Source organism: Coptis chinensis, chromosome 2, assembly GCF_015680905.1.
Source record: "Coptis chinensis isolate HL-2020 chromosome 2, ASM1568090v1, whole genome shotgun sequence".
In the NCBI taxonomy this organism is placed as follows: domain Eukaryota; kingdom Viridiplantae; phylum Streptophyta; class Magnoliopsida; order Ranunculales; family Ranunculaceae; genus Coptis; species Coptis chinensis.
The window spans coordinates 72,087,988-72,104,560 of record NC_141457.1 but is presented as its reverse complement, the minus strand read 5'-3'; the positions used below and the strand labels follow the sequence as shown (position 1 = coordinate 72,104,560).

The following is a 16,573-nucleotide window of genomic DNA, read 5'->3' as shown; positions in this document are numbered from 1 at the left end:
CTCCCCCAAATAAATTAATCTAACCAACGTGTAAAACTGAAAAAGAACTGAGCAAAAAAGGGTCCAGAGAATTCCGTAATATGGGACAACTCAAAGCCCAACTGAATAGTTACGAAATATCTTTAGGCTCAATTCCAGCCTAAATATTTCTGAACGTCTCCCTTCATTCTTCTCCATCAAACCAATAGAAAAAATACACAAGTCCAAGATCTAACGTAACATGAGTTTTGACCGACCAAGAGAAGCTTCTGCTGATCCCGTGGATTACGACCTTGAACCAGTCCACTGCCAGCACCAGGTTAGGCTCAACTTGAACCACTGGGCTTACCCGTTTTCGAGTAGAAAGCAAGGAAAACTGACTGTGCAGTTGGAGCTTTCGTTTTTAAGGTTGCATATTATGTGCTTTTATTGTAGCCATCCATGGGGCTTCCTCTTTCGACGTATGAGGACAGGATCATACTCAATAAATTCCTTTGATTCCATTTCTGAGGTGGCCACTTACGTAGCATAAGAGGTATATTCGACAACGTAGTCTTTGACGACCCAAGAAATGAGGCTCAGCCCCTTGGTTCTAACTTGGTTGATTATAAATTCCCTCCCATCGACCCATATCACATAACCTCCTTATTATTTAGGTCTCATTAAATAACATCTCTGTTTTCCAAAAAAGATATAAAATCTAGTCCATTTTTATTTCCCATTTTATCTTATTTCCTTTTTTACCTTTTTGGGATTGAAAATTTTCCGACTATATGTAAATGTATTTTTACATAGTCTTATATATATGTAAAACTATATTTGCATAGTTATTGGAGCTATAAAAACTTAAATTTATATAGTAACTTTTAGGATTGAAAATTTCCTGACACCTGACAGAATATATGTAAATATATTTTTACAGTCATATATATGTAAAACTATATTTATATAGTCATTGGAGCTATGAAAACTTAAATTTACATAGTAACTTTTGGGATTGAAATTTTTTTGACGACACCAGACAGAATATAAATTTAAATTTTCCTATGAAAAAAAAATTTTCATATGAAAATTTAAATTTAAATAGGTTAAGAAGACTGTGTAATTTTATATTGTCATATGTAAATACAAATTTACATAGGATGACATCAGCCCGATTTGTCCTTAAGCCGAAATTATAAGTAAAGATTGATGACGTTAGCCCAGTTTTTATAAGGGTATTTTGGTCTGTTTTGGCTGTGATGTTATGTTTTAAATAATAGGGATGTTTTATGCATTTGTTCGCTTACTGGGGGTTTTTGTGCAACCATTTAAGTACCAAGGAGATTAAACCCATTGTCTGTTGACAACCTTGACAAGTCAAATGGACAATAAGGATGGTTAGTAAACAAGATATGTTGATAGAACAGTAGACCTATGACGTCTCTTAGAACACAGTTTTGTAACAATTTTGGGTATTTTGTACGTTAACATGGCTCAAATATCCTCGATTTTAGTTGAAGCTTTGACTAAATATAGCTGTACTCAAACTCTTATCTAATCCAAACTCTTATCTACTCTGAATTATTATCTAATCCGAATTCTTATCTAATCCGAAGTTGGCATCCGTTTTAATTGCTCAAATCTTTCCATTTGAATCCAATTCGTATTTAACTTCATTTTCTTCCTATTATTACTAAACTGCCCATACATTTAATTTTAACTGTCTAATCCTAATATAAATCTTCCACTGGCATGAGTCGTCAAACTCAATTTTATTATTATTACGTAATTATTTCGGTACGGTTTTTGTCATCAATTTCTTTTGCACTTTTTTCTGTGCTATCCATTTCAATTCTCACTTCAATCATTTTTCATTTAATTACATTGCATCTCATATAAGTTAGTTTGACATTATTTCGTTCATAATAATTCTCGAATTTTTCTCGACAGTCTATTTTCCTATCATTTACATTTGCACGACACTTTGTTATACATTCCGTTCACTCTTTTCTTATTCCATTTTTTCCTTGATTTTTCTTCTCTTCTTTGCCATATGAACTTTGTTCGCATGCCAAAGAGGGGGCAGTATTTCGACCCCCACCTACGTGGCAAACGTCCATTGGTAGGAGTCTCCACTTTATTCGTTTAATCAACAAGGCTAAAACCCAATTTGCAATATCATAGATCAATGTACAGGCCCATTAACTCATGTGTCTAGGGCTGAACCCTAGCCACAGGGCTTGCCACTTACGTACATAAATTTATGTTTAGATTCGTTTTATATCAAAGAGATAATCATCAATTAAGAGTCAGGTTCAATTGCAATTACTTGAGCTACAAGAAATCTCTACTTTACATATATAAATACTAAACTATTTTTCATACAGAACTACGTTCTTGAGACTTGATCTCATCGATAATTTGGGTACATAGGCAACCGAAAGGTACAGTCTCATCATTCTCTCGATCACCATCACTTTTCTAACTACTTTTTTACGTTCTTCATCTCTTTCGTCACCACTTAGTGTTTTGATCATATTTGGTCGAAACAATTATGCATCATGTGATTATGATCAAGGATTCAGACAAATGGCCTAGGCCACAGAAGCTACTTAATGACCTTGGCGATAAGACTACTATCATTTTCATTAATACTAAAAAATCTGTTGATTATCTCTCCAAGAATTTGGATAAGGCGGGGTATTGTGTGACTACTTTGCATGGAGGGAAGTCGCAGGAGTAGCTTGAGATTAGTCTTGATGGTTTCATAAATAAACGGTTCAATGTTCTATTATGGCGTAGTTTGGTATTTTGTTTTTGGCAGATATTTGCACAATTTAAACAACGAAAACTTCACATTACATTATCTATAGGACATGAAAACTAATTAGTTTGGACTGATGGAAACTTCCTTCTAATATGGCGAAAATTCGTCGGTTGGTCCAGTGGTACTGCTGCAGGTTTGCTTATTTAAATATCTTACAAAATTTATAAATGTTCATACAAATATGTTTGGCGTCTGTATTCTGCTAGATTTTGACAAACACCAAAAGCCAATTCCTGAGTAGTTCTTCTTTAGCTTAGTTCAAAAGTTTCCATCAAATCGAAATTGTAGATGGCCCCTCTCCATATCCCTAAAAAGAAACAGAGTATGTATGAACTATGATGCATCTCTAAAATTCTCACACACCCAGGATTTTGAACAATTATTTGAAGCTATCTGCCTATATGTCATGAAGTTTAGACCAACAGAGTATGTATGAATGATGATGCATCTATTGACTCAAAAATGTGGCTCCTCAATTGATGGGAACACGTCTTCTTACACCACATGCCTCTCAACCTTTAAGTGTTCCCAGTCTCTGTGTGCTTATGGGATTGATATAGACACTTCACATCGGTTCTTCGGGTTAGAAGCAGCTTCAGGATTGCATTTTCTCATCATAGCCATAAACTCTTCGTAGTTTATCCTTCCATCCTGTATCCACGCGAAAACATGTGTGTCAGAATGATAATGATAACATTTGATATTGGATTTATGAAGTGCTCCCACTATAAAGGTACGTCAAAAACATGAGTGATCATGAATAGATGAAGCAAAAATACATTAACAGATTAACAGTACATATTTCTTTGTTGATATGCAATAATGCAGAAGGAAAACTCTGATGGTTAATTCTTCCTGTTGCTTACATTATCAACGTCAACTTCTGATAGGATTTCCTTTATGTCTCTTCCGTGGTGCATGCCAAACTCCCTCAAATCTTGCTCCAGTTCTTCTGTTCTAATGTACCTGAGAGGGAGGAGAACCAGTGAGGAAAATCTAAACTACGAAGGAAAATCATCTACATTAACCTAATTCGGGATTTTCTTTAGTGAAGAAAAACAATGTGTAGATCAATTTATTTGTTGCGTAAAAGACAACTACTTCAATTTGAAATTGATATCCAAGATATCCAAAATATTAATCATTTGAATGATTTGACCTTTTACAATTTGTCCTCAATAGGTCCTTTAATGTATTTATTTTTCTAATCAACATCTGTTAACATTAACATGTGGAAACACTAATATAAATTTATCTGAATTGAACAGGCAAGAACGTATGCAAAGGTCATGAAAGTAACACTCTTCGATCTTTTCGAGTGCAACCCACAATACAAACGACAATAAGATTTTCAAGTTCATCACATCAAAGCTCTTTAACTTGCCATGGACTGTAGAATGAAATTTAACGATTGGAGAACCTATCATTGATTTCTAAGCGTTTTAAAGACTTAGAAGTCATGTACATACCAAAGTTACAAAAGATCTTACTTGAAATTAGTGGCTTCTTTTTATTAATTAATCCCGTTTAAATTTTTATAGAGAAGATAGATTGTAAAAAACCTCTAAAACATCATGGATATACTTTTCTAACATGGCGTTTATGAAGGCATACAGTTTGGAGACAAGTGTTGTAAGTAGTTCCGACTTTTCAGCATGAAAAACCTACATGCGTGTTGTTATTTTATGTAGTGACACTTCAAGTCAATAGTCCCACAGAAAAGAAGCTTTAGTCTGAATCAAATCTCAATCCTCCAGCCCAAACATATACCATGGGACAGGGTAGCGTATATAATAATTGCTCACTTGAAGATAAGTGACCTGGTCTTACAATATATATATATAGAGAGAGAGAGAGAGAGAGAGAGAGAGAGAGAGAGAGAGAGAGAGAGAGAGAGAGAGAGAGAGAGAGAGAGAGAGAGAGAGAGAGAGAGAGAGAGAGAGAGAGAGAGAGGCACTGTAGCCACATTATAACCACAGTCTATCTTAACTGTTCTATTCACTTCAATCCAACAGACACGACTTAACTAAGAAATTTCATTTCAATTCGGCGATAAAAAAAACCCTTAACCTCTCGCGCGCTCTCTCTCTCCACCACCACTGTAAATTGAAAATTGGAATAACTCAAAAATCAAACCCAAAATTTTCACCCCAAAATCAAACCCAAAATTTCCACCCCAAAATCAAAGCAATCAACCAACTATTTAGTTCGTTTTCCAGCACCCAAATTTGAAGAACTCATCTTAAAATTCAATTTGAAGGACCCATCTCTGATTTGGGGTTTAAAATTCGATTTGAACCCATTCTCGATTCTCACAAGGTATGTAATTTTTTAAATTTTGAAATATTTGTTCAATTATTATTATTATTTTTCTTAATTATGTAGTTTGTTTTGTTTTTCATTAAATTTGAGAAGTTAGGTTGCTAGGTTACATTTTGGTATAATTTTAGCTATTATAATTTAAGTAGTGATTTTTCTTTGTTGTTATTTTATCACGCAAGTGGGATGATCTTTAAAGAACGTACTGGTCTCATCTTGGTCATATCCTAGCTTTCTACTTTTACAAATTATTTAATATGAGAAACTAACCAATTTCATCACTCATAAAAACTAATGAATATCGCCTCGACAAGTAATCGGGGAATAGAAACGGAGCTAGGAAATGTGCATGGGTTATAAGGAAAGGAAAATCCAATTTCATGGTTGTATGTACAATCTCTTTAGTTGCCTCCATTAATTTTTAATGTTTGTCATGTTGATAGTAATTTGAAGAAATTTATATGGTGTCTATTTGAACTGGTTTGACATGTTGTCGTTTTTAAAGACTTATACTTGTTCCTATAGCCTTGTTATCCAAGTATCCTGTTGTTAGCTGTTGTGTTCTTCTTCCTTGTTGCTTTTTTTTTTCTTTTGTTTGGAACTCTTTGGATGTGGACTTCCAAGTCTTTTGATGGAAATTTATTTTTCATTTTGCAACAGTGATCCAGGAACTATAATCAAGGTTGGTGAAGGAACATTTGGAGAAGCTTTCAATGCTGGTACAACTGTTTGCAAGATAGTTCCATTCGATGGAGACTTATTGGTGAATGGTGAAGTGCAGAAGGTATCCAGAGATAATTTATCTATCCTTTGTATCAGACTTATATGTTATAATTGCATGTAGAATTTTTTAAAACTTTTGAAAAGAGTATATTGTTGGTAAAAAGCCCTAATTTCTGGAACCACTGCAAGGTGGTTGGACATTTGGTGACTGAGTGCAGAGTGATCAACTTTTGTCTTGGTCCTTTTGCAAATACAGAGAAGTTCATATCCTCGAGATTTTAGGAGGTAAAAAAAATAAAAAATAAAAAATAAATTGAATTGGGCAAAAGCGTGAACTTGGAACTCATACCTGAACCTGCTCTTGGTCCTCTATGATTAATCAGTGTTAGATAGAATTTATTTTGCATTTAACTTGTCCTAAAATGCTGCTTGTTTTGAACATTGAATTCTTTATTTCCTGCAGAAATTCAATACTGTAGCATATACATTCTTAGTGTGGTGGCTTGCCAGGAGAGATCGAGGCAGTAAGAGTATATAGTGGATGCAAACTTTGTTAAAGGAAATTCTGACAGCTTTGAAGCTTTGAAGATACATTCTTATAGCTTTGAAGATACATTTGATAGCTTTGTTAAAGTGTTTCTGACAATTTCTGGCAGCAGATACATTCTGACTGCTTTGAAGATTTTCGTTTGGCAATCAGCAAGCTGCAGCAGTTCAGCAAAAGCCGAGGCAAAATCCCTTGAGAGAGAAGATCGACACCAAGAGGCACCTTGTTTTATGGTCGAGGGAGCCACCCTTGAAATTGTTAAAGGTGGTTACTGAAGCATCCCCTATGATGTGGTCAATAACCTTAAAGGTGGTTACTGAAGCATCTTTGTTTGGTTAAGGAATTTCATCTTAGTTTTGATAATACTTTCCCAGGCATGGTTTAGAATATTTTTCTGTTTTTGTGTTCATGTAACTGAATTCAAATACATACGCAAACATAATATTAGCTAATTTAATATTACAAGTAGGAATTATTTCGAACAGACGATAATTAAGACGAATGATATTTCAGTGTGTAGAACTGCACATTACAAGCATCTGGCTCGTAATGGTTTGGAATTTTCTCTGGAGTTGGGAAACAATTTCACAGCCGCAAGAACAAAGGAATCTCCACTAAGAAGGCACAACAGAGCTTTTTCCAACCAAGAAAATCTCTAGGATGCTCATCATGGTTCCACAGATATTGCAGCATACCTAATTTAGCTAGATCAGCTTACATTATTGATTATTTTGACTAATAAAAATATTTCAAGGTCGGAGTAAAGAATTGACACACATCATTCAATGCATATAACCACAATTTGCCACATAATCAAATCAACATTCATTCACAAATAGTTGAAACTAAGAATTAAACCCATTGAAAATAACAACGAAGAATCCAGTAGATTGATTTTCAAGAATGGTAACCAACATTACTTATGTCTTCACCAGAAAAAGTCACTATAATGTACTTTTTGTACACACCAATGTAAAAAACATAACACCAATTGTTCCCTAGCTATCCTAAAAACCTAAAATATCCCTATCCCTATCCCTAAGCTTCTGCACAGAAATTTGTGTCTTCAAATAATCCCATGAGATAAGCTTCTGCAGCTTCTTGAAGTGCTAGCACAGCATGGCTCTGGAATCGCAAATTCGTCTACAAAACCAAAATCCCAAAAAACAAGCATACATCAATAAAAAAAGAACATGCATGTAATTTAACTGTAACTTGATAATGAGAAGTGATTTTTACCTTGAAGCCTTGTGCAATTTCACGAACCAAACGTTGGAACAGAAGCCCCGAGTCTACCTGATGGTTACCTCCAGAGCAACAACATTCAAACCAGAAGCTACATCCAAAACAACTAAAGTCGAGCACTCTTCCGCAATTTCCACTAGAAACCCAAACTTTGGATAACTCATCATCGACAACGCCACACGACATAATGAAAATCTCCTCCCTTTCACACCCAATACCCATTCTTAACATTGAGAAACCCATTATTTCCTCTCTCCTTTGAAAACACGTGTCTTACATTCGGCACGCCAGCAATCTTCATCTTTGTCAAATTTACCCATTCAAAAAAAATAGAATAATAATTAAGTCATCACTGTCTAGTTTAAATTAACAAAAAATGGAAACAGAGAGTAAAAAGGAGAATTACTGGTAAAGCAGATGAAGAGACAAAGTTGATACAAGGCTCCTTCTAAAAGTAACCTCATTGTTTCCGAAGCCTCTTCACTCGTCTGAAAACAAAAAAAAAAAAACAATTAACAACCAAACCCATTACTGGAATACCCCAAAATAATCGCATTCCACGAAACCACATTATTCTCAGACATTCCATCAAACACTTTCCGTGAATTACCCAAGAGTCCAAATTTTCCATACATATCCACCGAACCTGTCTCTACAAACACATTCAATTCAACCCCACATCTAATTACCCAACAATGCATTATTTTCCCAATTTGAACCAACCCCAAGTTACCAAAACCGGTAAACACACTCGCCCATGATAACTTCATCCAAAGATAAACCCCAAATCAAACATCTGATCATATTGAGTTTTTGGATCTTCGATATTTAATGAAAAACAAAACAAACTACATAATTAAGAAAAATAATAATAATAATTGAACAAATATTTCAAAATTTAAAAATTACATACCTTGTGAGAATCGAGAATGAGTTCAAATCGAATTTTAAACCCCAAATCGAGATGGGTCCTTCAAATTGAATTTTAAGATGGGTTCTTTAAATTTGGGTCTTTGGAAATCGAACTAAATAGTTGGTTGATTGCTTTGATTTTGGGGTGGAAATTTTAGGTTTGATTTTGGGGTGAAAATTTTGGGTTTGATTTTTGAGTTATTCAATTTTCAATTTACATGGTGGTGGTGGAGGAGAGAGAGAGAGTTAAGGTTTTTTTTTCGCCCGAATTGAAATGAAATTTCTTAGTTAAGTCGCGTCTGTTGGATTGAAGTGAATAGAACGGTTAAGATAGACTATGGTTATAATGTGGCTACAGTGCCTGTGCCCCTATCCCTCCCCTATATATATATATATATATATATATATATATATATATATATATACGTGAAGCTATTAAGCATCAACTTAGAATGATCCGTGAGCATAATGTTCTTAAAATACCACGTGTGCACCGACTACTTTCAAAAAACCGGTGTGAAGCTCGGTTCGCATACTAGTTTCTATTTAAGACGACACCAAAAGCCGACATTGGTTATGCATAGCTTAGAAAGAAGTATGTGAAACAAAGCAATAACCATGGCAATCCTAAGAGTTTAATCCTTAAGTACATTTAAGTTTCATTTTTGTACATACTCGAGGAATAAATCCTTGCCAAAAAAAGTATGGTATTACACTGTTTGCCATTGTAGGTTCTTATTCCATGGGATAGCCGCCACAAAAATTTATTGAAGCAATAGTAAAGTGGTGCTAACCCACCACAAATAGTAGACAATACCTTTAACGGTCATATGAACCCAATCGATCTCCATAGTCTCAGAATTTATCTCAACCTACCAGCAAGAAAATCTGAATACAACACTGTCACCAAGAGCTAAACAACGAAAGACAAATCGTTAGCATAAAATTTATATTTAACACCACATAAAAGACTATGTATTATCTAAACAGCCATACTGCACCACATATATACTAAAGCTTAGTTTGATAAAAAAAAAAAAAAAAAAAACATGAGCACCTCCACGACTCCCCCACCAAGAGATTATTGATATTAAAAAATAACTTCGAGGTTTTAAGTACTGTTGATAAATAAACTAATTAGATTAGTATAGTGTTATCTACCTACTCATTGAGTTGCATACATTTCACCTGAGTATAAACAACACTTTTCATCATGTGATTCCAATAAATTACTTAGTATTTCGAATTTCAAGACAAAAAGTGTCCTTTTACTTCAGGGAACTTACAAAGTGGGTTGCCAAGTTTTCTAGGATGCTTGTCCGTAAAAAGTTTAAGCAAGACTGAGATTTCTAACTTAATTATATATTCAGTAAGAAGCTCATTAATTTCTTGCACCTATTAACACAACCCTTATTTTCTAACAAAAATTTTAATGGTGAATGGGAATTCAGTACTATATACACAACAACAAAAAGAAAAAGAAAAATATAATAACAACTGAATATTTGAAACATAGCAATAAATATAATAACCAAAAAGCCTTATTGTGGGCAAGTTAGCTGCCAGAATAGTACAATTAGGAATTCCCCATTAAACCGACCAAAGCTAGCAATAAGTTTAAGCCAACTAAAACAACTTATTAGAAGCTAGGCATAACAATGATGAAATCATTTAAATCTATTAACGAAGGCACCCCAAATAGGTTGTGGTCTTGTGGGCGGTTCCTATTGTTACATCTTTTAACCAAATTAGACTTTAGACATATTCAAATAAAGTGATTTAATGTGAGGATGATCTCTACGGTACGAAGATCATTTTCACATAATCACACCTAAAAACATTGGACAGACATAACAATGTGCTACTCGTGCAAGCAGATAGGGAAATTTTCCAACAGGATGCTCCATATCAACATTGAATCCACATAACCGACGCCTCGACTAATTACAGATTGACCATAAAGTTAAATCTCTAAAATTTTCAAGTATAAGATATGATCACTATATAGCATAAATATCGAGAATAACTTAGATGCTAACTTACATGGTCAATGGTTCTTTGATCCCGTGCATCGGACCATACTGAAAGAAGAGCTCCAAGATCCAAACCGTAGAGTATCATCCTCACCCACAATAGAAGTAGAGCTTTCACCAATATCTGCCCAAGGACCTATAACGACGCCATCAATCTCGCCACACTCTATGTTACCAAGGAATGAATGAGAACATATCACGGTAGTTTTTCTTCTTCTTCCGCATAGATGAAGTGGATGGCACTTTATTGACTTTTTCCTTCTGGTGGTGGAAAGTTCCACAGAAACTACTGCCTTGGATAAAGCCTCTTTTGAAATCAAATTAATGAGATGTTAGTTAATTGGATACTACTCAATACCATAGAAATCAGATTAACACTAAGGTCACGGTTACTGGTAATTAGCACATCACACAAGAACACATGAACATACCTCAATAAGACAAATTCGCTAAAATATCTTCCATTCATATGATGCCAGGTATCCACATCTTCGCATCTCTTCAATGTTAAAGTTATCCCTCACATGAGGAGAAACTGAAGTTCAGTCTGCATGAAGAACGCTGAGCGCGTGCACGCTCAGTTTGTTCTTGCTCGAAGCGCGACCCGTGCTCTTGCCTTGACAAACTTCCAGGTGATTGAGTGCGCCACGTGCTTGACTTGGCCTTGCCCAAGGCGCGCCCCACGCCCATGTCTATTTTCGGCAATATTCTATTTTTTGTGAACCGCGAGGTTGCAATATAGGTTGGGGTTTTTGGCAAAACCTAACACACAGAAGAGACATGAAAATACACAAGAACAAAGAGAGAAACCCAATCTTGAAAACAATCAAGATTGAGAGATAACCTTTACAGAGAGACAAGCCTGTAAAGAGAGAGGAGTGATTTAGTAAGGTGAGATACTGCAAGGAGTGATTGTAATCTTCCTTCCCACTTTATAAAAGGACTAGCTCTTGCAGAAGTCAGCACCATTGGCCAAACCATGGTATATCTTTGTGTTGTGGTTTGCTTTTACTACTTTACATTATTATCTATTGTTAATAGTTGTTTAACGAGTTGGGCATGTCAGTTTGGTTGTAGAGAATATTTAGATTGTTGTCTGGAGTTGCTATTGTTCAAATACAAGTTATCTGTGTAGTGGGGAATCGATTGGTATTGGTATAAACCCCAACAAGTGGTATCAGAGCCAAGTTAGATTAGCCTAGGGTGTTATCCAAATCTTGGTCGAAAGGTGTTTGACAAAACTCCTGAGAGAAGATTTGAATTTAAATAACTTGTAGAGATGGACAATTCCATGAACACTCGCATGAAGAGTCTGAATATGAAGAACTACACCATTTGGAAAGACAAGATGGAAGACTTACTTTATTACAAGGACTTGACACTACCTATTGAGAATGGAGGAGAAAGACCGGAAATGGTTGCTGCGGCTGAGTGGAGCAAGTTTGATAGAAAAGCAATTGGGTACATTCAACAGTGGATTGTGATAAGCACCCAAAAGTGTATTATGAAACCCTATTGAGACATATAAATTTGGTTAATTATGTGTTTAATAATCATGAAATAAATATGTTTTCATACTTTTGCAGGTATTCGCAGTAAACATGGAAATATTATTTAAACTTGCGATAAAGCACGAGGAACGGCATATATATTCTTCCAAATCTGCACAGAAGCATCAAACTTCCGAAGCTCCTACCTCTTGAACCAGGACTCCGAATGCGACAAGTGAGCTACTCAGACAATCAGGGCGATGAACTCTACGCATAGGCGGGAAGTTGTAAAATTGCCCAAAGACCGGACCGCCACTGGACTGCACATAGGACCCACTATGCAGGCCCACAAGATTGGATGAGTCATCAATCATGGAGCATGTCAAGACAAAAATGACAAATTATTGGTGCAAAGTTGACACCTTGCATGTAATTAATTAGATTAGGTGTTAATAGTGAAAAAAAATGCAAGGTGTCACTTTGTTTTAATGTGGTGGATAAAAATGAAGTAAATGTGGTTTGATGTTTCACATTGGAGGAAATGAGATGTCTCTCAAATGGAGAAGAAAACAAAAACAAGGGGAGACACTCCATTTACTCCATTTACTCCCTTAACTTCCTTTCCTTACGTTGTATTATTTTAGTTCCTTAGCCATTTTTAGTTTTTAGTTTTTAGTTTGGTAAGAAAGCTTGTAATAGTTTTTAATGGAGGAAACTTTGGTTTTCTTCTAGTTGGAAATAAATAAAAATCAAGTGAGTTTATATAGTTAGTTTTCTTTTTCCTCTTTCTCTCTCTCTTTTTGTATTTCTAACTAGTAATCCTTTGTCCCAAGGATCATGAGCTAAATTTCCTTTAGGGGAGTTAATCCAACTCATGTGAGGGAAAATATTTGTTGTTGGATTGGTAAGTTGTTTAGGAAGAACAACTAGACCTACATCCTATCCCAAAATGATAGTTGGTGTAGTGTCTAGTTAGGAATTAAAGTGATGAGCTTAGAGATAAGTCATTGCTTGGTTCCACTTGCTAACATGTATGAGCTTAGAGATGAGCCATACATGCTAGGGATCAAGTTTTCTTCCATTATGGCTTGTCTATGAGTCTAGGAAGAATCAAATGAACCTATTCAAATCAACATCAAAAAGTTAGTTTCACATGAGGAGGATTGGCTCTCCACCTTTTCTTTAGCAATTTGTATTTTGTCTTAGTTTCATGATTTCTAATCTTAATGTTTTTTTTTTTAATGTTTGTGTAGGAAAGAAACTTAGTATTTGTATTAACTTACTCACTAGTTCCCTAAGAGTAAAAACCAAATTGTAGTTGTCCTAGACTTTAGGTTAGATCGAATCTTTACTCCAACTATATGAACACGAAATTTTATGAGTAAGGAAACTTTGAATTCGCTCTTTCGCCAATTTAGAGATACAATCTCTAACGTAGTAAAAAAGTTGATATCAGATTGACGACAGTGTCTTTCACTATGTATTCCAAGAGACTACAACTTTTGGCTTGTGGAAAAAACTCGAAGACCTCTATGAGAGGAAGTCGGGCAGAAACAAAGTACTGGTCGTTAAGAAGTTTGTCAACACGAAGTACCAAGAAGGTTCTTCAATGTCTGAGCATCTTAACGAAGTACAGAATACCATCAATTAGATGCATTTGATGAAGATTAATTTGGGAGACGAAGTTGAGGCTTTGTTTTTATTAGGCTCTCTACCCGAAAGTTGGGAGACATTAGCAGTCTCTCTACACGGAGCAGCCAAGGATGGAATCATTACCATGGAGATGGCTACCGCGTCTTTGTTAAATAAGGAGACTAGAAGGAGTTCAAAATGCAGCTCCTCTCACTCAGAGATCCTTGTCACAAAGAAACGGGAGAGAGGTAGAAACATAAAACCATCTCGTTTTAGAGGTGATGACAGAAGTAAATCTAGGGGTGAAGCTAGAACTCCTAAGGTAGAGAAGCAATGTTACTATTGTGCCACCAAGGGTCACTTCAGGTATGAGTGCAGAACACTGAAGAGGGATGAGAAGAATAACTATGTACATGAAGACATGGTGCAGAGGAATGGAAACACAGGCAGAGATACTACCGCACTAGTCGACAATCTAGTGGGAATTGTGTCATATTGTGGTGTGTGCTGTCTTAGTACCTCAGGCCAGGATATAGAGTGGGTGATAGATACAGGAGCATCCTATCACATCACACCGCACAGGGGATTCTTCACTATCTACAGCTATGGTGAATATGGTGAAGTGAAGATGGGTAATAGTAGAGTCTCAAAGATTATAGGCATTGGTGATGTTCATATAGAAATCAATGTCGGCTATACCTTGACACTCAAGGATGTAAGACATGTCCCTGAAACTCGGCTAAGTCTAATTTCGGCTGGGAAGTTAGATGACGATGACTTTGTAAACTCGTTTGGTAACGGGGTATGGAAACTGAGTAGAGGTTCCATTGTAGCACCCAGAGGGAAGAAAACTTGCTCTCTTTACAAAACAAAAGCTAGTTTGTGTAAAGCAGAAGTGAATGTGGTAGAAGAATAAGCTTCCTCTAAACTGTGGCACAAGAGACTGTGTCATATGGGCATAAAAGGGATGGAAGTTCTTGCTAAGCAAAAGGCCTTGCCAGACATCAAAGGTACACATTTAAATATATGTACTCACTGTTTGGTAGGAAAACAACATAGGGTGTCTTTCCAAAGATTCCCGTCTCACAGAAAGGACAATGTCCTTAAATTAGTGCACACAGACTTATGTGGTCCTATAAAAGTGAAGTCTCATAGGGGAGCTTTATACTTCGTGACCTTCATTGATGATGCATCAAGAAAGGTATGGGCATATAGTCTGAAGACCAAGGATGAAGTACTTGGCGTGTTTGAGAAATTTCAAAGCATGGTGGAAAGAAAGACAGGGAAGTTGTTGAAGTGTATTCGCTCAGATAATGGGGGTGAGTACATTGGGCAGTTTGAAGAGTATTGCTAGAGTTATGGGATTCGTCATGAGTAGACCGTTCCTAAGACACCGCAATAGAATGGAATAGCAGAGAGAATGAACTGTACCATTGTAGAGAGGATGAGATGCATGCTGTCTCACTCTAAGCTACCTATAACCTACTGGGTAGAAACAATGTGTACAGCCGTGCATGTGATCAACCTATCGCCGTTAAAGCCTCTGAATAGTGATTATGCAGAGAGAGTATGGTTAGGCAGAGATGTTGATTATGGATACTTGAGGGTATTTAGGTGCAGGGCATTTCTGCATATTCCGAAGGATGAGAGATCCAAGCTTGATGACAAAGCCAAGCAGTGCATTTTTCTGGGTTATGGAGATGAAAAGTTTGGTTACAAACTCTATGATCCGATTAACAATAAGGTAATCCAAAGTTGAGATGTTGTGTTCTTGGAAGACCAAACCATAGCAGACTTTGAGGAGGGTGAGAAGCTACAGGCTTTCACCAATGATCTTGTTGATTCAGAACCAGAAGTTCTTATAGTGGAACGTGCAAAAGGCATTGAGAATGTAGAGAACCATGAGTTTGAAGCTCATGATGAGAATCCTATTACTCATGATGGGATAGAACCTATTGGTATAGAAGATGCAGATGAAGTGCATGAACTACCACCAGAGCAAGCAGAAGTGCATCCTCTTGAGGCACCAACAAATGGGGCAAGGAGGTCAGACAGAGAGAGACTAGCTTCAACCAGGTATCCACCACATATGTATGTTTTACTATCTGATGGTGGAGAACCTATGTACTATCAAGAGGTACTTGAAGGTATAGACAAAGAGAAGTGGTTGAAGGCCATGCATGATGAGATGGATTCTTTGCATAAGAATCACACTTATGAGTTAGTTGAGAAACCGCAAGGAAGAAAAATTCTCAAGAATAAGTGGATCTACAAGGTCAAGCATGAAGAGAATAATCTACACCCAAGGCACAAAGCTTGCCTTGTTGTGAAGGGATTCGGTCAAAGGAAAGGGATTGACTTTGATGAGATTTTCCCTCCTGTAGTGAAGATCACTTCTATCCGGGTGGTATTGGGTATGACCGCAAGTATGAACCTAGAGGTTGAGCAGCTAGATGTTAAGACAGATTTTCTTCATGGAGACCTTGAAGAAGATGTCTACATGGACTAGCCAGAAGGGTTTGAGGTCAAAGGCAAGGAGCACCTAGTATGCAAGCTGATAAAGAGCTTGTATGGGTTGAAGCAGGCTCCGAGGCAGTGGTACATAAAATTTGATTCCTTTATGGCGAAACAAGGATACAAGAAGTCTAGTTTCGATCATTATGTGTTTGTTCAGAGATTTCCATATGGGGATTTCATAGTGCTCTTGCTGTATGTAGATGATATATTGATAGTTGGCCCAACCATCAACAAGATATCCAAGCTGAAGAAATACTTAAGTAAGTCCTTTGAGATGAAGGATTTGGGTCAAGCAAAGCAGATACTTGGGATGCGGATCACTCGTGACAGAAAGAGTGAGAAGTTGTGGTTTTCTCAAGAAAGCTAT

The 16,573-nt window shown here is 36.3% G+C and overlaps 2 long non-coding RNA genes across 3 annotated transcripts; one reads left to right on the top strand and one right to left on the bottom strand.

The window, feature by feature from the left end:
• Positions 1 to 4,700: 4,700 nt before the first annotated feature.
• Positions 4,701 to 6,537, top strand: LOC147517619 (uncharacterized). The gene is made up of 3 exons (XR_015213913.1): positions 4,701 to 5,107; positions 5,768 to 5,891; positions 6,294 to 6,537. It is a non-coding gene; the product is annotated as an uncharacterized LOC147517619 (long non-coding RNA).
• Positions 6,538 to 7,245: 708 nt separating this feature from the next.
• LOC147517618 (uncharacterized) lies at positions 7,246 to 9,449 on the bottom strand. 2 transcript variants are annotated; one of them, XR_015213912.1, is made up of 4 exons: positions 9,352 to 9,449; positions 8,029 to 8,110; positions 7,617 to 7,923; positions 7,246 to 7,520 (listed from the first exon to the last, which is right to left on the bottom strand). It is a non-coding gene; the product is annotated as an uncharacterized LOC147517618 (long non-coding RNA). The 2 variants fall into 2 exon arrangements; XR_015213911.1 differs by lacking the exons at positions 8,029 to 8,110; positions 9,352 to 9,449 and having other exon boundaries at positions 7,617 to 8,022.
• Between the last annotated feature and the right edge of the window lie 7,124 nt (positions 9,450 to 16,573).